This window comes from Stenella coeruleoalba, assembly GCF_951394435.1.
Source record: "Stenella coeruleoalba genome assembly, chromosome: Y".
In the NCBI taxonomy this organism is placed as follows: Eukaryota; Metazoa; Chordata; class Mammalia; order Artiodactyla; family Delphinidae; genus Stenella; species Stenella coeruleoalba.
Window position 1 is genome coordinate 424,992 of NC_137168.1, and position 26,019 is coordinate 451,010.

General features: G+C 35.4%; 1 pseudogene across 1 annotated transcript; it reads right to left on the reverse strand.

Moving 5' to 3' along the window:
• Positions 1-602: 602 nt before the first annotated feature.
• Positions 603-25,310, reverse strand: LOC307181070 (protein SSXT-like; annotated as a pseudogene). The gene is made up of 7 exons: positions 25,253-25,310; positions 21,411-21,578; positions 20,643-20,747; positions 16,735-16,827; positions 15,892-16,014; positions 13,453-13,586; positions 603-629 (listed from the first exon to the last, which is right to left on the reverse strand). The product of its transcript is annotated as a protein SSXT-like (transcript).
• Between the last annotated feature and the right edge of the window lie 709 nt (positions 25,311-26,019).

Here is a 26,019-nt window from a genome sequence, read left to right on the forward strand (position 1 = left end):
GAACATAACAGTGGACATATGGTGTGCTTTGTCTTCTCCTTCACCTTCAGCTTCACAGAACACCACTTTGAGACCAAAACAATCAAGCATCCACCATGATCCAATCCCCATTAACAGAGGACTTCTGATTCTGTCCAGTGTGTAGTGTACCTCCTTGCATATTCACCACATGAAATAAACATAATATACAAAATATTGCTGCTGTAAAAAGTGTACATTTCCCTCTTCTCCTTACAAAAGAATCTGTGGAAAAGTATTAAATTCCTTTAACCTTCATAAACACAAAGCTGTTCACACCTTTCAGTCTGTAACAGTCCATTTGAAATACTGTTCTGAAATCATTGCAAATTGATTATGTCATTCTATTTTCTGTCCAATGTTGCCATCTAGAGTAGACATGTGAAATCAAGAGTATTTTTGCGCTACTAAAACCTTTTATAACTAAGCCACAAAGACTGTTTACTGATGAAACAGCCACTTATCCACAAGGTTTTTCCAAAAACTAGATGGAATGGAAGGGTCTCTTCACAGGGAGGTGTCCACAGTGCTGAGGCGACAATATGGCTGCTAACAGATTCTGGCTATTGGAATGTAAGTACTTTTCACTGCTGGTAATTTCCATACTGTCCCTAAAACATAAATTTAAAAATATAATTACAAATCAATCTTAACACTGTCATACTACAAAAGCAACTACAATCACAACAAACAAAACCCGTTACATATAATATTTAGGTACAGAGTATCTCTGTAATTTCTTCTGATATTACAGTCAACTGCAAATGGATTTCAAAGTCTATGAGCCTAGAACAGCACCTATCAGAGTGAGAACTTAGATGGATGGACTGAATCAAGAATGAGTGAGAAGTTCTGGTTCTAAATACTGGCATAGCATATACTAGTGTGTCAATTATATTCTAGTACGACAAGTCTGTGACTGTTTAGATTATTATAGTGACATAAATTAACACCAAGGTTATCTAGGATAAGTAGCAAGGATGGAAAGATATCTGGGAGATAAAGGAAAAAGAACCTTCTAGCCACACTATGGAATTTGGGCCTTTTCCCGAGGCCAATGAGGTATTCTCAGAGGTATTCAGACAGGCAGCTGGTACATAAAATCAAAGAAAGACTGTTTTTGATTTTGTCGCTTTTAGTAAGGTAGACTTGAAGGGCCTGTAGGCTGACAGGAAGGGAAAGAAAATGAAGCACAGGTATAAAAGAGGTAATGAATGAAGTAAAATTCTACAAGGGAGGTAAACAATGTCCAGTATACAGCCATTAAGGCTAGCTTTTGGAGAAAAGAAGGAAAGTCTTTTCCTTCAAAAGAGAAGAAAGGCAGAAGAAAAGAGGAATGTACAAGAAAAAATTTATTTTAATAACAAAAATGTCTTAAATGTGTTTAAAATAGATGCTCATAAAAGCACTTGGGCACATAATCAGTTAACGGTTTCCTTTGACTAAATATCCCCCTCTAAGTCAAATTAACTATTTTATATCAAGAAAGTATTCTATAGTTGAAAGCCTTCTGTGCAATAAGAAATAGTACCTTAAAAGTTTACAATTCCACAGAAGTAAGCTATACTTCAAAATCTGTTGAATACCACTGTATATAATGGAATAATGCACTATAAATAGAATTAAAGTATTTAAAAAATATTGATGTATATTACATATTTATATTCTGAAAAATTTAAAGTCAATGCTCATCCTGAAATATCTGTAGGTAAGATTTGCTTTAAAATACTCAAAGGGTGCGGGTATATAAAACAACATTGGTAAAATGCCGATAACTGTTGAATTTGGTTGGTGGGGTACACAGGGATTCATGACACTTCTCTTTTTGCTGTCTTTGTTGAAAAATTCCTATAGTACCAAGTTTAAAATAAGAAATGATTAGCATACAGGAACTTACTGTTCAATTGTCACATTATCTAAATACTGAGTTTAAGTCCCAACTCTACTGTTGCCTTTTCATTTGAGCCCAAGGAAAGCTCTTTGAGATTTTCTTCACCTATAAGGTGGGACTGTAACATACCCATCCCTGGCTCTTAATTTTCTTTCTGTTTAAGGTTACACTAGTTCTGCCTCATTTATTTGTTAGGACACTTAAGAGAGGATGTGAGAAAGAGCTTTCAAAAATTATAAAAAAGTATAAATAAACAAGCCTCAAGGCTGGAAGGAAACGCTCCCACAGTGAGTATGTGTGATGAGATATTAATGATGAAAGCGAGTTGCACATATTATGAATGATGTGAAAGCAGAAGAGAGGTTAAGAACTGGTGTGCTATATAAATAAAAGTTATAATATATCTACTATAGCATGAATTACTTGATGATAGGGATTAAGTCTTATCCATTCTTATGCCTCAAGTATTGAAGAGTGTCTGACACATAAGACTTCTTCAATAATGTACACCAAATACGATATTCAAGCAATTACAAACATTTATTGAGCAAATACTATATGCTCATCACCATAATAAATTTGAAAAACAGGGAAAGTAAGACTTACAAATAAAGTATAATTGCAGAACAAGGTCTACAAGAGTTCAGAAAGGAAATGGCTATTGCGGCTAAAGTAATTTGAAAAATATGTCAGACACCGTGAGAGCCTTAAGAAAACAGTAAAATTTGAATGGCAGAGAAAAGAAAAAGGGGCACTTCAAATAGAAGAAACAGCGAAAGCAAAAGAATGGAGAAAAATAGGTAAAAAAATACTTAGGGAATTGGAGAGTAAAAAAGAATATACAAAAATCAGGACTAGAAGATATTGATTATTTGTTAACACAGAGTTTGAAGTAATGGATATGAGAAGTCTGGCTAATATCAACAATAGCCGACTCTTAATATATCTCAATAACAATATATCTCAATAATATATTCTCAATAACAATATATCTCAATAACTCTTAATATATCTCAGTAACTCGTACCATGTGTCAAACACTGTAACAAGTGTTTTGTGTCCATCTGTTACCTGTGCAGTAAATATGATATTCATTTTATGGATGAAGAAATTGAAGCACTGAGAATATAAGTAACTTGACCCACACCGGATCCCTTTGCTAGAACAAAATCAAATCACAAGCAAGCCTAAAAAGTTACTGTATATCTGCGACCGTTAGCAAATTCCAGGGTAAAAGTATGGGTTTGGGAAGCAGAAATCAATGCCTAGTTTTAATTCTCCCACTTACCAGTTTCTTGTCCTTGAGGCAAGCTATCTACCTTCCATTTCTTGACTGTCTCATCCAACAAGTGAGGATAATCATGATTTCTGCTTCAAACAGTTGCTCAAGGAGAAAAGCACGACAGCACTCTGCAAAGTGATGGTGTGGCTGGAGGCAGGGGCATCGTGAAGGGCCCAGTCCCTGGGTCTTAGCCACTCAGCTCGGCCCTGCTTACCCATCATCTTGAGTGGATCACTCCAACTCTCTAAGCCTCGGCTTCTCTCTCTCTCTTTTCTTCAGTTTCTTTGTTTGTAAATTACAAAATTCCCCTGACTAGAATAAAGAATAAATGGAAAAGGAGGCAAGACAGCATGGGAGGATCCTTCATCCCATCATGAACTTAGGAGATGTTAATGGTCTAAACAAAGATAAGGCAGTGCTCAGAGAGAAGTGAATGGATTCAAGAATGTTGAAGGAAGTCAGGCTAACAAGATTTTGTCATTTATTAGATGGGGAGAGGGAGGAAGACTTAAGCATCAAATGTGGCACATGGCATTCTAGCTTGGCGGTAGTGCCCCTCTCTCTAAGAGAAAGCATAGAAAGGAGGAATGTGTGTGTACAAAAACTATGAATTCGTTTTGGTTATGTGAAATTGACATGATATTTCCAAGTGCAGATGACTACTAGGCACCTGACTTTCAGAAGAGAAAGTCAGACTAGAAATAGAGATTTGAGAGTCAACAGCATGGTAAATTAAAACCATGTGCATAAATGAGATTTTCTAGGGAGTGTATGGGGAGAAGAGTCCCTAGACTGAGCAATAAATTTCTTTCTTTCTTAAAAGTATTCTGTCCCAGTACTTTTTAGGGGTTTCTTTCTCTATTCTTACAATCACCATTCAAATTTAGTAAGTGAAGGCCCTACATATTCACTCACCAGTATTTACTGACTACTCAATGTGTTCTACTAGGTGATGGAGACTCAACAGTGATAAAAAAAAAACAGATGTGGTGATGTTTTTAAAGAACTGACATCCTAGGGGAAGAGGGTATGATAATAAACAATAACTACATAATCTGTCACATGAAAATAAATGCTATCCTGAAAAAATAAAAGCATCTAACACCATATTTCATGAATTTTCCTTCTAAGATCAGGAACAAAGCAGGGATGTCCCCTCTCACCACTCTTTTTCTACACTGTACTGAAATTCCTAGTTTATGCAATAAGGAAAAGAAACAAAGGTAAACAGATTAGAAAAGAAGAAATAAAACTGTCTTTTTTCACAGATGACATGATTGTTTAGGTAGAAAATACCAAAGAACCAAAGAAACTCCTAAAACTAATGAGCAAGTTTGCAGGATACGAGGTTAACACAGAAAATTCCCCTATACACTAGCAATGAATAAGTCCAATTTGAAATTAAAAACAATACCATCTATATAAGCACCTCCAAAATTGAATACTTAGGTATAAATCTAACAAAATATATAGAGAGAACTGTATGAGAAAAACTAAAAAATTAATGAAAGAAATAAAAGAACTAAATAAATGCAGAGATGTTCCATGTTCATGGATAGGAAAATCAATATTGTCGTGACGTCAGTTCTTCCCAACTTGATGTAAAGATTCAACACAATCCCAATCAAAATCCCAGCAAACAAGTTATTTCTGGATATTGAAAAAATAATTCTAAAGTTATATGGAGAGGCAGAAGACCCAGAATACCCATACAATATTGGAGGAGAAGAACAAAGTCAGAGGAATGACAATATTCAACTGCAAGACTTACTATAAAGCTACAGCAATCAAGACAATGTGATATTGGTGAAAGAACAGAAAAATAGAACAATGGAACAAAATAGAGAGCCCAGAAATAGACCCACATAAATATAGTCAATTGATCTTTGGCAAAGGAGCAAAGGTAATACAATAGTGCAGAGATAGTCTTGTCAACAAATGGTGCTAGAACAACTGAACATCCGCATACAAAAAAATGAAATTTAGACACAAATCTTAACAATTAAGATTTTCTTCATTCAGAATATAAACTCAAATAGGACCTTTACCTAAATGTAAAATAGAAAACTATAAAACTCCTAGAAGATAACATGAAAAAAAAATGTAGATGACCTTTAGTTTTGGAGTGACTTTATAGATACAAAACCAAAGGCATGATCCATGAAAGAAATAACTGATAAACTGGACTTCATTAAAATTAAAATCTTCTACTGTGAGAAAGACAATGTCAAAAAAATGAGAAGACAAGCCAAGAAGACAAGGTAGTATTTGCAAAAGACACGAGTGATAAGGACTGTTATCTAAGCTATGCAAAGAACACTTACAACTCAACAATAAGAAAATGAACAACCCTATCAAAAAACAACCCTATCAGAGCAGATGCCTCACTGAAGAAGATATAAAGATGGCAAGTAAGCATACTGAAAAGGTGTCTATATCACATGTCACTGGGGAAATGCAAAGTAAAACAACAATGAGATATCCCATAAATTTACTGGAATGGCCAAAATTCTGGACACTGATAACAGCAAATGCTGATGAGGATGTGGAGTTAACAGGAACTTTCATTCATTGCCGGTGAGAATACAATATGGTACAGCTACTACGCAAGATAGTATGGCAGTTTCTTACAAAACTAAATATATTATTACCATATAATCCAAAAATCATGCTCACTCCTTGGCATTTATCCAAATGAGTTGAAATTTTATGTTCACACAAAAACCTGCTCATGGAAGTTTATAGAAGTTTCATTCATAATTGCCAAAACTTGAAAGCAACCAAGATGTCTTTCAATAAATGAATGGTATACCCAGACAACGGGCTACTATCCAGGGCTAAAAAGAAACACTTTATCAAGTCATGAGAAGGCTTTAAATGCATATTATTAAGTGAAAAGCCAATCTGAAAAGGCTACATACTACATGATTCCAAGTGCATGACATTCTGGAAAAGGCAAACTATGTAGATCAGCAGGAAGGATAGAGGGATGAATAAGGGGAGCACAGAGGATTTTTAAGGAAATGAAACTCTTCTGTATGATATTATAATGGTGGATACAGGTCATTATATATTTGTCAAAGCGCACAGACTGTAAAACACCAAGAGTGAATCTAATGTAAGTTATGGACCTGGGGTGGTAGCTTTATTGATTATAACAGATGTACCACTAGGGTGTGGGATGTTGATAATGGAGTAGGCTATGTATGTGTTGGGGTAGGGAGTAAATGGAAACTCTCTGTACTTTATTCTCAATTTTGCTGTGAACGTAAAACTGCTGGGAAAAAGTCTGTTTTTTTAAAAATTAAGTAGGTTTCTGGTCAAGACAGATTTATACTCCAGCCTGAAAAAACACCCAGGGCTTCCCTGGTGGCACAGTGGTTAAGAATCCTCCTGCCAATGAAGGGGACACGGGTTCGAGCCCTGGTCCGGGAAGATCCCAGAAGCCACCTTGTGCCTGTGCGCCACAACTACTGAGCCTGCGCTCTAGAGTCCGCGAGCCAAAACTACTGAACCCACGTGCTACAACTATAGAAGCCCATGTGCCTAGAACTCATGCTCTGCAACAAGAGAAGCCACCACAATGAGAAACCCGCGCACCGCAACGAAGAGTAGCCCCTGCTCGCCGCAACTAGAAGAAAGCCCATGCACAGCAATGAAGACCCAACGCGGCCAAAAAAACCCCCAAAACTACAAAAAATATATGAAATACTTGTATTCAGGACACAGGACAGAAGGTAACAAAGAACAGCAATCTGTGAGAAATGGGAAACAAATGAGGCGAGCACTCTTATTACTACATCTTACTGCACTGAGAGTTTCCACACTGCAGCATATGGAGAGGAAGTAAGGCTGAGTCTGAGGTAAGAAGATAAGCTTAGAGTCTGAAGAGAAGAAAAGGAGCTAGAGTTCACAGGCCATAGTACCAAAGAGGAAAAAAATGCACAAAGAAAAGAAATGCACTGTGGAGATCTGCAGAGGAAACCTCTTGAGTATCCAGCATAGCACTGACATGCAAGTGCATGCAACTAAAATACCCAAGTCCAAGGAAAGAAACACCCCAACAGATTAGAGGAAACAATTCCTGCACTCACAGAGGAATGGAAATAGTGTTTATTCCCACCAGCCAGAGTGGAAAACCTCATAATTCCAGGACACTGGGTTGAGTATCCAAAAGGGTCTTATCTTACTAGTGGGGATATTTAGCCCAGGACTAAACACTGTCTGGTCCTGCCTAACAAATCTTCAAAGCAATCCCCAAAATATCAAGCTGTTTTCAATTACTAAACTGCATCCCAAAACAAAACTTAAGAATGTTTGTAGGAATACAAATATATCCATCACTCAACAACATAAAAGTAATATTTGCAATTTCTGGCATTTAATCAAAGATCATTGCACACGGAAAGGATGAGGAAAATATGACCCAAAGCGAGGAGGGAAAAAAACAGTAGATCAAAACTGGCCCAGATGTTAGAATTACCAGAAAAGGATATTAAAGCAGTTAACGTACTTGTATTCCTCATGTTCAAAACTTTAGGCAGAGACATGGAAGATATGAAAAAGAACCATATCAAACACCTGGAGATGAAAAATACAGTGTCTGCAATGAGACACATCTGGGAATGGATTAAAAGCTGGTAAGACAATGAACAAGAAAAGACTATTGAACTTCAAAACACAGCTACAGAAACTACCCAAAATGAAACAGAGAGAAAAAAAAGACTTAAAAATTAAATAAACAGAGGATCACTGAATTATGGCACAACTCTAAGCGGTCAAATACACAGTAACTGGAGTCTGGGGAAGAGAGATAGGGGTACAGGTGTAGAGAAAGGAAAAATATTTGGTCAGAATTTTTCCAAATTTGATGAAAACCATAAAGTCACAAATTCAAGAAACTATACAAACCCCAAGCATAAGAAAACACTCAAATAATTTGATAAGGGGAAAAATCTTAAGAACAGTCAGAAAAAAAAATTACACTAACAGTTTATCACCAGAAGACCTGCATTACAAGAACTGTTAAAAGGAAATCCTTCTGGCAAAAGAAAATGATACCAGATGGAAATATGGATTTATCATAGAATGAAAAGTACAAGAAACAGTAAGTACATTAGTAAATATGTGACTCTTTTCTTATCATTTAAGTATCTTTAAAGGATAATTGATATTTTAAACAAAACTAATTCCACATACTATGGGGTTTGTAACATATGTAGAAGTGGAAATTATAACAATAACACAAAGGTTGAGAAGAAATGAAAGTAAACTATTATACTTTATATGAAGTGGTATAATATCACTTAAAGGTACTGATACATGATACAATATGGATGAACCCTGAAAACATTATACTAAGTGAGAGCAGCCAATCACAAACACCACATATGCATGCCTCCACTTAGCCTAAATGCTCAGAATAGGAAAATCCATACAGACAAAAAGTAAATCAGCTATTTCCTAGGGCTGGGTGTTTGGAGGGAAATAAATATACTTAAAAAAAAAAAGAATGGTACATCTTAAAATGATGAGTGGTATGTGAATTATATCTTAATGAAAACCATTTTTTAAAAACAGAAAAAAATTCAAAATAAGACAGAAAATGAGGAAAAAGGACAAAGAACAGAAGGGACAAAAAGGAAAAATATCAAGATGACAGACTTGACCATTATCCATATTCACATTAAACATAATGTTCAAACTCCCTCCATTAAAAGCCAGAGATAGATTGGGTTAAAAAAAAAAAAACCCGCAAGTCCTAAGTATACGCTGCCTTCATTAAACAACTTAAAAATACAAATGTGTTAAAAATAAGAAAGATTAAAAATATATTATCATTCTAGTACTAATCCAAAGAAAATGATATTACTATTAGACAAACATATTTCAGAGAAAAGAATATCACCAGAGATAAAGAAAGTAATTACATAATGATACAGGAGAAAATTAATCAAGACATAAAAATCCCTAAAACATATGCACCTTAAAAATGTAGCATTGGGACTTCCCTGGTGGTGCAGTGGTTAAGAATCCGCCTGCCACTGCAGGAGACATGGGTTGGATCCCTGGTCCGGGAAGATCCCACATGCCGCAGAGCAACTAAGCCCATGCACCACAACTACTGAGCCTGCGCTCTACAGCCTGCGAGCCATACCTATTGAGCCCATGCGCCACAACTGCTGAAGCCCTCACACCTAGAGCCCATGCTCTGCAGCAAGAGAGGTCACCGCAATGAGAAGCCCGTGTACTGCAGTGAAGAGTAGCCCCTGCTCACTGCAACTGGAGAGAGCCTGTGCACAGCAATGAAGACCCAATACAACCAAATAAATAAATAAAATAAATAAAAAATTTTAAAAAGTCACATTAAAATACATGAAGTAAAAATGAATAGAACGGCAAGAAAATATAGACAAACACACAGATATAGCCAGAGATTTAATATTTAATATCCCTTTCTCAATAACTAATAGAACAGAAAATCAGCTAAGTCATAGGAGACTTGAACACAACTATCAAGCAGCTTGATCTAATTGACATTTACAGAACATCCCCACAGACCATATTCTGAGCCATAAAAGAAGTCTCAATAAATGCAGAAGAATTCAAGTCATACCAAGTATGTTCTATCAAGATGATGAAATTAAATGGGAAATCAGTAACTGAAAACTACCTGGAAAATCCCCAAATATTCAAAAACTATATACACTTCTAAATAACTCTTGGGTCAAAGATGAAATCAAAAGTGAAATCAGAAAATATTTTGAACTGACTGCAAATAAAGACACAACAGAAGAGGGAGCGGTAAATACAAAGATTCTGAGGGAGAAACATGCTGGAAACAGGCCAGTGTGACTGAAGCAGAATGAATCAAGGCGGCTATAAATACAGAGGTGAGGTGGTGGGGTAGGGGCTGGGGACATGAGCTGAGCATGGCCTTCTAGGCCATTATATTACTCTGGGCGGGAATGAAGTCACCACACGGTTATGTCCGGAGGGGTGGCCTAATTGGACTGACGTTTTTAAAAGATCACTCTAGGTCCTGTGAGGAGCACATTCTGTAGAGGAGTCAAGAGGAAAGCAGGAAGACCAGTGCAACAGTCCAGATGAGTGAGAGTTATGATTGTGACTTGGGTAAGGGCAGGAAGTTGTGAAAAAATGACTATAGATACAGCATGTATTTTGAAGGAAGAGGTGATGAGATTTGCTGGCTGACTAGATGTTTGATTTGCAAAAAGAAGGGAGTCACGGATGACTCCAGGTTTTCCGCCTGAGGAAGTGGAAAACTGAGCTGCTGTTCATGGAGATGGAAAGACTGACCCGGGGTCAGGGAGCGCAGTCCCTAACAGGACTCTCTCTCAATGCTCCTCTTTTAATTCATCCTGCATACTGCCACAAGAGTCACCTGCCTAAACACCACTATAATTAGATTTCTTTTCCATTGCCTTAACTATCTTGAGGAGTTGAACAACTTTCCCTAAAACGAAGAAACCAACAGGTGTTTGGGTTGGGGGAATCCATGAGATAGATGTGGGAAGGCTACTAACACTAGAGTATCTAGAATGGTCCCCTCCTCATAGCCTTTTCTAATGGGGAAGAAGATGTGGCTGGCAACTACCCCAACATCACGGGTCTTTTTCTACTGTATAGTCCCCAAATTCCTGAGAACTTTAAAGGGTGGAATAATTATCATGATAAAAGAAGAAACATATTATATATCTATTATATATACCAGCCACTGCTATATACTTTAGATACATCATTTAAAACACTTTAAAGGCTCCACACTGTTATCAGGATAAAGCCCAAGTTCCCCAACATGGTTTATAAAAGCCCTCCTAATCTGGCCTCAATTCATCTCTCCACTCTTGTCTCTTCTTCCCCGCACTCCTGCTTTACTGAGCCACACATCTTAACATGAGTCCTTTGTGAGTGTACTTCTTTCTGACCAGAATATCCTTCTCTCCTCCACAACCAGCTGGCTAATACCTACTCATCCTTGGGCTCTCGCACTTATATAATACTTCCCAAGGAACACATGTCTGGGTTAGGAGCTCCCTTCCACAAAAATCTTGCCTTTCCTCATCCAAGTACTTCTCACACTATATCGTATCATCTGCTTACTTGTCTGTTCCCACCTAGACTTAAGTTCACAAAGGCAGAGTCCATGTCGATCTTATTTCTCAATATAGCCCCATCTTAGGTACTTGGCATACAAATGTTGCTTGAGAAACATTTGCTTAAGGAATGATGTTAAGTTTAGGAGAATTTGAAATATGCTAATTTAGAGATAAAATGATGAAGCTGAGGAAAATGACAAGACATCCAAAGAGAGATGTTCTGCTCACAGCTGGAAAAATGAAGCTGAAGTTGGGTTGAGAAGAGTAGGCTAAGGATACTGAAAATGTAAGACAGGGTGAATATAGAGACTGGGAAAAACACTAAGCCAAGGATTGATATCTGGGGAAAAGAAAGATGAGAAACAAGTAAAAAATAAAGAAGAAATCACTGAAAATGTAAGAGGAACAAAACAGTACAGTAATATAGAAGCTAAAGAAGACCACTTAAGAATGAAGACAGAAGCAGGTGTCAAATGCTAAAGTGAAGTCAAGGAAGATCCAGATAGTCTCTCCATAAGCCATAAGGACCAGGTCTATTTTACTCATCTAGGACATAATATAGTATCCAGCACACACAGAAAATTAATAAATCTTTGTTGAATTAGGGAGTATAGGACCACTTTTCAGCAGTTAACCTGTGAATGTGAAGGAGCCTACATTTTATCTGCTCAGGGATCTTTTCCTTAGATACTCACTAGTCAACACTTATTTTACTTTTAAAATTTAGATAAAACTTCTGCCTACTCCTTTGATTTAGTTCTAGTGTATTTTTTTTAGTATTAATTATCTGTCCATACTTTTTAAATTTTAATTAATTAATTAATTTATGTTTGGCTGCATTGGGTCTCCATTGCTGTGCACGGGCTTTCTCTAGTTACGGCGAGTGGGGGCTACTCTTCATTATGGTGGGCGGGCTTCTCATTGCAGTGGCTTCTCTTGTTGCGGAGCACAGGCTCTAGGCGTGTGGTCTTCAGTAGTTGCAGCACACGGGCTCAGCAACTGTGGTGCACGGGCTTAGCTGCTCTGCGGCATGTGGGATCTTCCCGGACCAGGGCTCAAACCCCTGTCCCCTGCACTGGCAGGCAGATTCTTAACCACTGCACCACCAGGGAAGTCCTGTACATACTTTTAAGCCTCTTTTATTTTTTCCACTTAACTAGAACGTGTCAGTACAGGGGATTGTAGACTTGAGAGAGCATCGATGAGAGAGCTGCTTATTTCTTAGAGTCTAATCAGCACTGCATACACGTTGTTTCTCAAACCAGATCATCCCCACTGGTCCTAGAACCCTAACATTAAAAAGTAACCTATTTTAGGTAGCTTAAGCAGTGAAGAGATCAGATTCTCCTCATTAGAAAGTCATCAGACAAACCTGAAGTCAATTAAAAAAAAACTGCCAACATAATAAATCATTTTAATAATAATTTAGAGTATGTATGAGAAGATTCACAGAACAATGATTTTGGTACAGATTATTAAGTTTGAGAAATTTACTGATGAAAAGAAGTTAACACGAGGTTCAAGAGAATACAGTCATCTTAGGACGAGATGCACTTATAGATATCTGAAGGTAGTAGAAGGAAAGATAACAGGGGAGAAAGAAAGATGATTAATATCTGAGATAATGGATATGTGTATGGAAGGAGGCAACAGAGACAGGTAAGTATGAGTTTAAAGAGAAGAGATATCGTGCATGTGAGGGGAGTGGGTTGAATATGCTGGAGTGAAGATGAGAGCCTGGAAGAGCACTGCCTCAGATGGACTCCACATTTCAATAGGTCAAAGCAGAGTCTTGAACATAAACATGAGGGACATCAGAGAAATTAAGGGCTTCAGAACATGGAATAATGTTTGGGATAGCGAAGGGAAGTATGTCTAGGGGGTAAAGCCCAGGCAGAGACTATGAATGAACGAACATGAACGAATGCTGGCGTTTAGAGATACGCCATGTTTTGTAGGCTACAGCAACGATGATTAACTGTGTTAGAGTTCTATGAAGAAGACTCAAGAGTAAGTAACCACTTTTTTTCAGTTAACACTATAAACAAGAGGTGGGAAAAATGAATCTTCAGCTGAGAAACGTGCAACCTAATCGAGAGTGAGCAAACAACAGGGCAGTCCCGGCCACCTGGGTAACTCACCTGGTCATACCTGTAAGGCCTCTGCTTCGGGGGCTGGGGTGGCCCAGGCTGGGCTGGTCTGTAACATCCATACTGTTGCCCTTGCCCCTGTGGGTAGTTAGGGTACTGAGGACCTGGACCACCCTGTGAAGGACCTGTAAGATAATCAGCACACACAAGAGCCCAGAAGAAAATACAGTAGGTCCCTAGAATTCCAGAAGCGGTTTAAGATTAGATGTTACCATATTCCCTTGCAGTCTGGTATCTCGATTTTTCTCAAATGCGTTTTGAAATACATTCTGAAAGTTATAAGAAGTAAAAATACTGTTAAGGACACTACAATGTACCAAGATGCTCTGATTCAGTATAACTATTGTGCTATGTGTTAGCCATTAAGATTTTATATGTCAAAATGAGTAAAAGAGACTCAAGAGTTGTAAAACAAATTAAGTCCATGATGTTAAGGAAATCATCTATACCTCTAGTAGGAAGTTAACCAGTATAATAAGCAAGCGGTGAAAAGAAAAGGCAAGGAGCAGACTCAAATTGAAATAGTGAAGTAATTTCTGAATAAAGTTTGGAAATCAGTGATAGTTACAGCTGTATAACACTAAGATTTATACTTGCAATCACTAAAAGAATCACAAAGAGTGATTTTACATGTAATTTCTAGATTTGCCTTTGCAATCACCAAAAGAAAGCTTTATGTTCTGCACTGAAAAACTCATTATCACAATATTTTCAAACAGAAACTAAAGAAAACTTGAAAAGCCACACGCTGTAAGTGGAAAAAACATGATTCAAAAGTTACACTCTGTGTACCAATCACCTTTAATACTTAACCCATATAAATGAATGATTTCAACTTCCAGAGATGACAAGGGACTAATTTGGCTTGCCAAACAAATACGTCTATTTCATAAACTCTACTCCTGTCTATTGTAAAGAATGCTTTATAAAGCATAAGCTGAAAAGCTTTGTTACTTAAATGTTTTCTATCACAGCCATTCAAATTCTGCCATAAAAAACACTGCAGAGAAAAATGTCAAAGAGAACAAGAAATTTTCAAGCTTAAATTCCACCAGTCTATTATTTTGTTTATTTAGTTATTATGCATCCAGTTATTAAAACTCTGTATTTTTTATTAGAAGCAAGTCTGACAGCTGAAACCTATAGATAAGCAAAATGGGAACGTCTCCTTTAGGGTGCCCAATGATGTCTGAAAAAACAGCATTAACTACTTAAGCCAAAATCATTAAATTTCTTTTACTCTCTCTTTCCACTGAAAATAATATTTCTCTTAAATCAATAAACTTACCTTACTGATCCACATAATATTTGTTTTCATACAAACACAATAAAACCAGAATACTCTATTTATTCAATGTACAAATATTTAATGGTCATGAAATGGAAATGCCATTTGAGAGGAGAAAGAAATTCCCTTTGTAAAGAGAAGAAATACATGGAGTATTTCTAAAGTCATAGCTGGAATTTGGGAACCAGAACTGATCATTTTGGGGAAAATTCCTGACACCCAATACCTGGCTGAATTCCAGTGCTTCTGTCGAAGGTGCAAGAGAATTTCAGCCTGATCCTGGTTCTTAGATTTGCTATCACAGGTGGAAAGATGTGCCCATAATAACAGCAGAGTTTAAACCAATGAATAAAAATAATAAGACATTACTAATGTTAAAAAAGAGGCCATGTTAGCAAGAGATGATGTCAGATTAAGCAGCTACTTCTCCTATCATAAGAATCATATTTTGCTATATCTAAAATAGTTATTATAGAAGCCAAAAATTTAAGACTGAGATATCAGGTCTTTATTATTCCCCCCCTCTCCTTATCTAACAGTCAGATAGCCAACTAGTAGACATCATAGTGAGTATATAATAAGAAAAGATGGCTATACTTCTCCCAAAGTGTAAGATACATACCTGCAATAAATATATTCCTATGAATGTGTAAACTGCTATTTTAACAGAGAATGACAAAGACGTTTTCTTTATGCGTTCCAAATAGATCTCACTTGTACACTAAAAGATCAATGTTACTTTTCATGGTAACAGTCATTAGTTTTAGAAAAAAATTTGCCAAGCAGATTATGTAGATGTTGTTAATAATCACTCAACTCATCAGTTTTCCAAGCACATACAAAGCTATTGGCTGGTTGTGGATGCCAAATAGGTTTAAGAATTCATTAAGGATTTCATTTTGAGTGACTACATACCTTACCTTTGGTCAATGAATCATCTCTAGTTTATGTTTCTTTTTAAATGGATTACTAGTTTAAGAACAACACTTTAAATATAAACACTCCAGTAACAAGCTAAACTAAAACTGTGAATTTTCAAAAATAGTTCTTAGAAAAATAAACATTAAATATCCACTTCTGTATTATGAAAGAATAATCATCGCATTTTTTGGTGACAAGAATAAACTGCAGTAAGCCATTACCATAGCCCTGCTGCTGTCCTGGGTAGCCCTGCTGCCTTGGGTACTGCTGCTGCTGGGCTGGATATCCCTGTTGGGGAAGTGGCCCTTGGTAAGCATCTTGCTGTTGGCCGTACTGTGAATTCCCTACAGGATAACTGGAGAAGAGGAAAAAAAAAAAAAACTGAGAAGTTTGCTTAATTAACTTTTTTCCTCTAAGATGCATAGCCAACAACACAAGAACAAAATAAAATGCCATATTGATTTTTAAAAGTTAACAAAACAAAGAAAAAAACTCAAACCAAACGGAAGGATTTCAGCCAAACAAACTGCAGTTAAAGCCAATTGTACAAGGTTGAACTGCAGCATTTTCAGCGTCTCTCCATTAGAGCATTACATTCACTGGAACATCACAGTCATAAGATCATGACTATGTTGAATAAAATAAAAAAGACAAAATTAAAGAGCGCTACAAGAGCACACACTAGCTACACAAGATCAGCAAGCTGTTTCCTAAAAGCACTAAACTTATACATAAAATTATACATATGTAAACACAAACAAGAAAAAAAAGTTGGATTGATGGATTTATGTTCAAATAGAAAATTTCCACTGAGGAAAAAATTATTTTAAAATGTTTTAGTCTTTTTATTGTTGTTAGAAATGGCAAGTCATGGTTATACATTTTAAATATTTGTAAGGAAATTATTTTGATTGTTCTAGGCTCCCTGCAACTTTCAAGACAACCAGCAACTAGTATTCTATGAGAATACTAGTTTTCGCGTGGGTAGAAGTTGCCTTATGCAAGAATTTTCATTCCTGTAGAAGCGGATATATATGTGTATGTGTGTGAAGGTATATAGATACCTCCTTCATAGTAATGTTGTGAGGAATCCTCATAAGGCCTATCGTAGCCTTGTTCAGGATACAACGGTTGCTGATAACCGTAATTATTATGACCTACATCAATTGGACAAGAGACAGGAAGAAACGTTATTGGCCACTGAGTGAAAGCCCTAAATATGTTTAAACTTTCAGATAAAATTGAAAAAAGAAATGGAAATACATAAAAAATAATTTCAATTGCATTAGCCAAATATTTACCAAATGTGATTGTTTTCATATTGAGATAACGTGCAAATTTTTTTAAAAGCAAAAATCAGTTTTAGAAACATTACACTTAGTCTTAACTCTGACAATCCTCATCAAGGAGGGAAAAGAAAAAAAACCTTTATCTTCAATTTAAAAAAAAAAAAGAGAATGAAAGCATTTAGGACTTTCACATGTAAATTACTTGAATTAGATTAAAACGAACAAAGGAGGCAATTATATTTTGTCAAACACCTGTTCTTCTGGTCGCCAATTCCACAGCATATGCTAAAACAATGCAAAATATAAAAGAGCTCCATAAGTTTTTTTCCCCTAAAAGAAACTGAAACAAATTTTTCACATTTTCTATTAACTTGTTTAAAGTATATGTATCTCAAAGTATTTTCAGATGCAAAAATATATTGCTTAATCCTGCCATTCTAGGAGCCTTTAGAAAATATTTCTAGAGTATCATAAACATACACCTTCATAAAATTAATACTGTGTTAAGTGCTAGAGTACACCTTTAATTTTAAGGCACGATAAATTTACACCCGCAAGTTGACTAAACTTTTAATGAAATCAATACTCTAGTCCTTTTAACTAAGCTGCTCAAAAAAATCTCAGGAAATAACTTTTCAGTTAGGTAAAATCTGAACTAGATTTTAGAAAAATACCTAATTAAGTAAGGAGGAATATAATTATGAATAAATGTAATACTCATTGCTCTAGTATTCCAATGTTCCCAAACCACCTCATAAATATCTGTATTATGGATTGGCAAACTATGGTCTGCAGTCTAAACACAGCCAGTGGCCTGTTTTTGTAAAGAAAGTTTCACTGGAACAGTCATATCCATTCATATTTTCTATAGCTGTTTTCATGTTACCACAAGAGTTCAGTAGTTCAGACTGCAACCACATGATTTGCAAAGATGAAAATATTTATTTCCTGGCCCTTTACAGAAAAAAGTTTGCCAACCCCTAATCTACATATTTATCGACATAATATCTAAATATAATAACAAAATATCCAATGCTGTTTAAGAAAATTATTTGTTATTATAAATGGAATACTCTATGTAAATGTCAGATATATTAATACACAGCTATGCAAAAATGATACCACTGAAATTTTAAAATTCCATTATGTAATAAAATGAATTATTTATAGCAATCTTAAAGTTCTTCTATTTACAAAAATAACATCTCTATTTTGAATAGAAAGTTCATATTTATAACAATACAAATTTCACATTTCAGGAAATACTCAGGACCAAAATAAGTGTTAAATTCAACTCAATTACTTAAAATGTACTTTTAAAATTAAACAAAACAATCATTTATTTTCAGCAGACTTCCTAGTGTATAATATTTAACAACATAGAGTTCATTTCTTTAAAATATCTATAGTCTATAAATGTAACTAAAGTTTTTCATTTAAAAAAATATGTTTACATGTGAAAGGAAAAAGAAAAAAATAACCCAACATTCTAAATAATTCAAGGCAAGTAAAACATTAAAAAAATGTTGTTTTCTAACCAGAATTATCCATACATATCACTGCCACTAACAAACATAGATTTTGTGTGCAAAATTCTACAGGTGTTTTTTCTGCTTGTATAACCAGAATCTTTGCAGGAAAAAAACAATGTCCCTATACCACTTATGCTTTATACACTGATAAAAAGTGGTGGACAAAATTATTTTTTAAATACACCAAATTATATCTTCTTGCTAGCTTACATTACCTTCTAGTCAAATGGTCTCAACATTTTAGCTTGAAGTTCTTAGTTTGCCCAAGTTTTCTGTTAAGCAGTTTACCTTAAATACATCAAGGGAGCTCAATATAAATGAAGATTTTGGCAACTCCTTCCAAACAAGAAAAATCTAACCACCTCTATATGATCAATTTTATTTGTTTGTATTATTTTTTCTTCAACATTGTATCATAAAGTTTTCAAACATACAGGAAAACAAGGAACTGTATGATGAAAGTCTGCTTGTATGCTTGTATTACTACTAAGCACAGTACATCTTTTACTGAACACTTTTTCACAAGCCACCTTCCCACTAAAAAATAAACATAAATAAGTAAAGTTAAAATCTGGTTTCCAAATGCCTTTCTATTCTACTAACTCTATTATAAACAGCTATATTATGGATACGATTCAGTCTCTAAAATCTTTCTCAAGTGCAAATGCTAATGTATATAAACATAGTTCTGTGCATAGACATATGCAACATTAATGAACATGATGAAATTTGGAAGAATACTCAAAACTATATTCTCTTCATATTTATACAATGCATAAAAGTAAACCAGTGGGTGAACTTTACGGTATATGAAATACCTCAATAAAGATTTTATTTAAAAAAGTAAATCAGTAACACTTGCTTTGGTTCAAATGATCAACTACAAATATAAAAGGATCCTCTTTTATATATAAAAAAAACCAAACAACCAAATCCAAAAATGGGCAGAAGACTTAAATAGACATTTCTCCAAAGAAGATATACAGACTGCCAACAAACACATGAAAGAATGCTCAACATCATTAATCATTAGAGAAATGCAAATCAAAACTACAATGAGATATCATCTCACACCAGTCAGAATGGCCATCATCAAAAAATCTAGAAAGAATAAATGCTGGAGAGGATGTGGAGAAAAGGGAACACTCTTGCACTGCTGGTGGGAATGTGAATTGGTACAGCCACTATGGAGGTTCCTTAAAAAACTACAAATAGAACTACCATATGACCCAGCAATCCCACTACTGGGCATATACCCTGAGAAAACTATAATTCAAAAAGAGTCATGTACCAAAATGTTCATTGCAGTTCTATTTACAATAGCCCAGAGATGGAAACAACCTAAGTGTCCATCATCGGATGAATGGATAAAGTAGATGTGGCACATATATACAATGGAATATTACTCAGCCATAAAAAGAAATGAAATTGAACTATTTGTAATGAGGTGGATAGACCTAGAGTCTGTCATACAGAGTGAAGTAAGTCAGAAAGAGAGAGACAAATACCATATGCTAACACATATATATGGAATTTAAGGGAAAAAATGTCATGAAGGGCCTAGGGGTAAGACAGGAATAAAGACACAGACCTACTAGAGAATGGACTTGAGGATATGGGGAGGGGGAAGTGTAAGCTGTGACAAAGCAAGAGAGAGGCATGGACATATATACACTACCAAACGTAAGGTAGATAGCTAGTGGGAAGCAGCCGCATAGCACAGGGAGATCAGCTCAGTGGTTTGTGACCACCTAGAGGGGTGGGACAGGGAGGGTGGGAGGGAGGGAGATGCAAGAGGGAAGAGATATGGGAACATATGTACACATATAACTGATTCATTTTGTTGTAAAGCAGAAACTAACACACCATTGTAAAGCAATTATACTCCAATAAATATGTTAAAAAAAAAAAGAAAGGATTCCAATGACAGAACATGATTCCTGCTAGTACTAATATGGAATAACCAAACAAAATATACTTTAAAATAGATTATAAACAAGTGCTACCATTGCTGCTTTAGATTACTGAAGTGTTTCTAAATTTGGAAGAAACACATTTTTAGTTTCTTCTGATTAGAATATTTTGAGTAGCTACCCACATTAATACTGGGCAGGGATAGAAAATGGGAAAGTTAACATTAGGAGAGATTACCATCAGGGTAATATTGCTGGTTCATGCCTTCTGGAGGACCTTGTCCACCATGACTGTACTCGTCCTCATAATAGTCTTCCTGGCCTAAGTACTGCTGTGGTGGGCCTGAAAAACCACAACCAGTCACGATGTAAATAATTTGTTCTTCAGGTCATTCAAAGGCTTTCCGTCTATCTGGTGTTATGAGAGATGATTTCTGTAGATTCCCCTCCCATGCTTTGAGGTATTTCAGATACTTTTGACTATTCGTATACACACACATACATAAACACACAGCAACACCACACACCACATTTCACAAAAATTAATGTTAAGACCATACATGCAATATCAAACAATACCAACTCAAAAAAGCAAACATTAACTTCCTAAAAAGAGATTCAAACTGGAAGAAAATTAATTTCCTTTTTATTTTGATATTACAGCAGTTTGAAATAAATTAGGGTTTGTTTCTGATCATATATTTTTAGTAACTTCTCAAAAATAAAACAGTATTTTCTGCTGTAAATTAGTAAGCTTTCGATATAAAATTTTGATGTAAACTTTTCCCAGAAAAGAATAAATAAAAGAAAACTATAAACCAGGAAGTTCATATCCACTTTCTGTGACACTTTGTACCTACTATACCCACTACTTTTAAGAAAAATAATAAAATATGATTTTTAAAAATCAAGAAACAAAAAGCTCTGACTTTGCCTGTATGAAATGTTCATTAAAATTTAAAGCCTTTCGACTACTGTTAAAATGGATTTCCAAATGGAATCGTACCCTGTTGTGGTGGTCTATAGGGAGGAATCTGTCTCTGTGCCATCATATGATTGCCCTGGTTAACTTGACCCATCATTCCTATAGGTGGCTGCTGGCCTTGGTAATGCTACCTACCTCCCTGTGGCATATTGTACTGTTGAGAAGGAGGCTGCTGGTGCATCACTGGACCTGAAAACAGACAAAACATTATGCATGTAATTTTTTGCATATAATTTTAACATCTTAAGAGAAATACAAAAATCTTTTATCATATAATCCCTAAACTATATAATATTGCAAGATAAACTGACTTCAAGTAATAAAAACAAATCTTTGAACTACAGTTCACATGCCTAAAATAATCTGCAAACAAGGGAAAACAAGTAATCCATGGTAGCTGATTTGAATTCCACTGGAGGAATACTGTAACAATTTCTAAAAAAACAGAGTGAATACAATATATGAACATCCTGAATGTGTATATTTTTTATTATGTACTATGTAGTATTTATCTATGCAATCTTTCTAGGAAAGATAGAATCCTTATGCTACATAAGAACATATGCCAAAACAAAGTAAACCACAAAATCACACAGCAAATCAGTAGTCGAACTAATGGAAAGAAATCTAATTTCAGTGTATCCAATTTTTTTTCCCCTTTTCAATGCCCAGTCATTATATAATTGTAGACAGGGAAACATTTATGAATATATTCCTTATATTGGTGGAATTTCATAAACAATTTTAAAACAAAAATTTAAGGGTCTTCTTTCCTTTTTCCAACTTTAAGATTTATAAACTAAAAAGGTCTTCCTGAAATCAAAAGACTATACAATCCTTCTTAATAAGCTCTAACACACACACACACAATCAAAAACACCTAGGCAGAGAACTACAATAAGCCATAGACTTAGAAATCAGAACTATGCGGTTTCCAAGGTGAGTAATGTCGAGGTAGCCCAACTACCACTGCTATAGTATCACATTGGCAACAGTAAAAATATATCACATGATATAATGAACAATGGCCATAAAGTTCTGTGTTGTCATGTAAACATGTAAGCAGCTCTTCAGAGGTTCACCAGGCTAAGTTATGGTATGGGGAGATCATCATTCTACCATTATAACCACTACTGTCTGAGAAGTATGTATGAGTCATCTCCCAGTTTACTGCCTAAAGAGCTACATACTCCCCCGTTTTACTGATTTGGGGAAAATTTAAGAAGAAAGTACAAAAGGCAAAGAACTAGAAAATTTTATAGGTAAAACTGCCCAGATGAGCCAAAAACTCATTATTTATATAAAAATTCAAAACAAAACATACCCACCTCTTTAAATATGTTGCAATAGCAACAATAGCAGCAACAATGTAAGCAGAAAGAACTCACTCTTTTCCAGTTTGAAGAACTGGTTAACTAAAGAAGTATTTTATCAGAGCTAACTCTTTTTCTCCTACTTGCCTTCTTCTGTTCTTCTACTTCTTTTCAAATTCCTTTTTCCTTCTAATTTTGTCATAAATGTAAACCTTTCAAAGGTTACTCTGGGACTTCTTTTTTCAACAATAAACTCCTAATAGTAGGGATAATGTGGCTCAGTGGAGAGTGGAGGGGAAGAGAACTTGACACAGAATGCACTTAACACTACCAGACATGCTTTCACATTTATTTAATGTAAATCACTAACAACTACCAAAAGTAAGGATACTAATTTTCAAGTTTTTAGCCAAAGAATCCAAAGATCAAGATCATATAAGCTAATAGATATCAAGTGGGAATCAGGCATAACTCAAGTTTGATTTCAAAAGCACATTTATTCTACTGTTCTTCACTGCCTCTACTGAAGCTATAGCAAATTTAGTAGTTCAGAAATAAATTATGCAATTTAAAAAGTTCCAAAGTACTAACTACTTTAACTGAGATTACAATTTTTATTTTATTTTATTTATTTTATTTTATTTATTATTATTTTTTTTGGTACGCGGGCCTCTCACTGTTGTGGCCTCTCCTGTTGTGGAGCACAGGATCCGGACGTGCAGGCTCAGCGGCCATGGCTCACGGGCCTAGCCGTTCCGCGGCACATGGTATCTTCCCGAACCGGGACACGAACCCGTGTCCCCTGCATTGGCAGGCAGACTCTCAACCACTGCGCCACCAGGGAAGCCCAAGGTTACAATTTTTAAAATGTATTTTATATATAATAAAGTACTGAATACCATTCATAATATACTAGGCAGCATGATTGGCCATTTATAGAATTCATTTTTAGTAAATGAAGGTTTTGCCTTGTCTTTCTTCTCCATCACTGATTAAAGACCTCTTGTCTTAACAGAAGATAACTGTAAAATTAAAGCATATAATATACACTGGAAGTAAAAATAAAGGAGAAAGAAAGCAAAAACACAATAGCTGGGGGAAAATCCCAAAAGATACAATAACAACAAAATTCCAAGCTCTGCTGTAAAGGAGAAAAGTAATTCTAGTTTAAGCCCTAGATAGAAAAGACCATGCCACTTGTGCTTTATCTTGGGGACTGTCAGCACTTCCAATCCCAAAGAGCTCAATTACCACCCTTCTTTTATCCTCTGTCACTTCTCTCCCTCTAAGGATCCCTGACATCATTCAAGACCAATCCTAAAATGGCAGAGAATGGAGGAGGAGAGCACTGCTAAAACATGGTACTTTTCATCTTTTCCCTTGAAGCCTTAACCATTAAAAAATTTTTTTGACTTCAATTCTGATTGTTTAGGAAGCATATTATTTTTCTTATGATAATGAAATATGCTACACTGGCAAATAAATGTATGTTATCTCTTGAGATACTAGTGGAAATAAGATAGCTAAATCTCAAAAGGTTACCCCCAAAATAAGTTCTAAAAATTTGTGCTACAGAGTGAAGATTATAAAATAAGTCTATTAAAATCATTTTCTACAAATAGTGACCTCACACATTACTGTATGCTTAAAGGTTACTCTTTATCTTTTACATAAATCATTCTGATGCTAAGATGAACTAAAAAGTATGGTACAAACATCCTACTAATGTCTTAATTATAATACGTTTTTGTAAAAGTGTTTTAAAAGGACATGTAACAAATGTACATCACCACATTATTTCTTTCCATTTTGAGCTTCACACCCTAACAGATATTCTATGGAAACCATGTCCTATATCTTAAACACATGTAAAATATTCCCAAATCACCGTATTTTACATTACTGGAATTCTTTGCTCCAATGAGACAGTTAATACTTAGTTTTGTCTCAACTATAAAGATAAAAATAAGCTTTGCACAGCAACGGAGACCCAACACAGCCAAAAAAGAAAAAAAAATTAATTAAAAAAATAAGCTTCAAATAATCTGTGAAGAATTTAGAACTATATAATTTTTAAAATTCTATATACATGCATATGTATTCATATCTTGAGATGCAAACCAATACACTAAAACTCTGTAAATCATAACATTAATCTATGAATTATTTTAAGTGAAGGTTAAAAATGACAGCTAACAGTTAATGAGCACTTATTATGGGCCAGGCATTAAGCTAAGAGCCTTTTTTTTTTCTTGTTGCAGAGCACGGTCTCTAGGTGCGCGGGCTTCAGTAGTTATGGCACATGGGCTCAGTAGTTGTGGTGCACAAACTTAGTTGCTCTGCGCATGTGGGATCTTCCCGGACCAGGGCTCGAACCCATGTCCCCTGCATTGGCAGGTGAATTCTTAACCACTGTGCCACCAGGGAAGCCCAAGCTAAGAGCTTTATGTCTATTATTTATCCTCCTCGAACCCTATGAAACGAAGTATTGTTATCAACTTAACTTTACAAGTAAGAAAACTTAAGGTGTACAAGCATTAAGAACCTTACCTAAAGTTGTATAGCTAGGAAATGGCGGTGAGAACTCTAAAGACATGCTGTTAACCATTATGTGTACCTCTTCTTTGAAGTCAAATCATACTTCTCCCTTGTAATATCTCCCAGGAAAACAGTTCTATGTAACATCATCACTCTAATAATAAAATCCTAGAATTCAAGAAGTTTCTTCACTTCATCTATCATCTCTGTTATAGTGACCACAAAACCACATAGATAAGCCTATTTTCTTGTTCATATTTCATCATCTACTGCTCACATTTTACTACTTGTTCCTTAACCATTCAGTCTCAAACTAGACCACTTACAGCTCTCATTTGAATGTATTATTAATGGTTTATTTGCAAGAAATAAAATCTCTGTATTCCAGTAAATTCACTTAGCTCACCCACCTATTAAATAGCCACTTAAAGCAAATAGGATTCTTTACTTACCAAAAATGTACATCTGTCCTCATCAAGAGTTTTAAGCAGTTCATAATAAGGCATTCAGATATAACACCAAGGATAAAGGAACATGAGTCAACTAACTAAGAAAATCCCAGCAGCTTAGTAAAGTCACTGTTAACTAGTACAAACTTAGCTGAATTTCCTAGAAACCAATGAAGAAATAGAACCATGATAGATTTTATCTAGTAAAAAGAACAGTTCATTAAGCGATACAAACTTTTCATAACATGAAGTTTTTAGAGAAATCTCATGAAAGTATTAAAAAGTACTGAAAGATAATAGTATCAATCAATTACTTCTGTTATTGTTAGT